Here is a 1,211-nt window from a genome sequence, read left to right on the forward strand (position 1 = left end):
AGAGTCTCACCCACTTAAGGTGCAATAGTCCTATTTCTGCTCAGGGGAGATAAATAACCCCACAGCAAGCCCCACAGAAATGTAAGCACCATGTGTTACACACAGTGCGGGGTGATCACACAGCAGGACTGCTGACATGCTTGCATTTAGCGCATTGTAGGAAGTGTTACTTCCCATTACTAGAGGATCTCACTGTCCCTCTAACTAGACTGTGCTCCTGCTCCTCCCACCAGCAGCAGCAGTGTTTACTGAAGCGTTTCTGTTCTCTTTCTAGAGGGGAGTTAGTTCCTCCTGCAAAAATAGTGCAGGAACTCCATTCCCATGTGTTCCCGCTCGACTTGACCCCTGCCCATTTCAATATGACCTGAAGACAGCACATAGCCAAGGAATTCAACTGTGTTAACCTCAAAAATACTTTTCTCTAGTTCCCAATATAAATGGTGTTGTCTTAATCATGTCAATACCATTTTCATATGTTATTCATGCTCAGCAAGTGATTGGGAAAAAATTAGGATGTTGTCTAAATTAACAACAAGGAGGGTGTCCAAATACGTCTCAAAATACATAGTTAATGAAGTGTTGGAAGGTGGTCAGGGCTCTACACAACCCAAAGGGCATAATGGTATATTTGTAATGTCCAAAACGTGAATGTAAAGCTGTCTTCCACTTATGTTCTTTAAGTCTAATAAGATTATAAGCTCCTCTAAGGTCTATTTTTGTAAAGACCTTGGCATCTTTAACTCTATCCCACAATTCTGGTATTAATAGTAGAGGGTATTTGTTCTTCACGGTGATAGCATTAAGAGCTTGTTAGTCAACACAGGGCTGGAGTCCTCCATCCTTTTACCCCACAAAAAATATACCAGCACCATACTTACCTGGCAGTGGATATACCATGATCATGAAGGTGGTTCTCCCAGGGCGAGGCTCATCCATTGCACTCCAAATGCAGGAAACTCGACTGAATAATTTGTGGTAGTGGGGGACTGCGTTTGTGCTTTCCCCTAAAAAAAAAAATAAAAAAAAATATACCAGCACCATAAAGTCTGTGAGGGGGTAAAAAGTCAGCTCCTTTTTTCTCTAACACGTCTGAGAAATCCCCATATTTTGAGGGCTTGATTATTCAGAATTTAAAAGGTACTATATCCCATATGATTTCCTCTTGGTGCTGATCCCCTATATAGATGGGTGTAGGAAGAGATTCAAGTGTA

The 1,211-nt window shown here is 41.6% G+C and overlaps 1 pseudogene; it reads left to right on the forward strand.

Moving 5' to 3' along the window:
• Window positions 1–870: 870 nt before the first annotated feature.
• LOC128650565 (uncharacterized) lies at window positions 871–1,007 on the forward strand (annotated as a pseudogene).
• Window positions 1,008–1,211: the final 204 nt, after the last annotated feature.

This window comes from Bombina bombina, chromosome 2 (genome assembly GCF_027579735.1).
Source record: "Bombina bombina isolate aBomBom1 chromosome 2, aBomBom1.pri, whole genome shotgun sequence".
Lineage (NCBI taxonomy): Eukaryota > Metazoa > Chordata > Amphibia > Anura > Bombinatoridae > Bombina > Bombina bombina.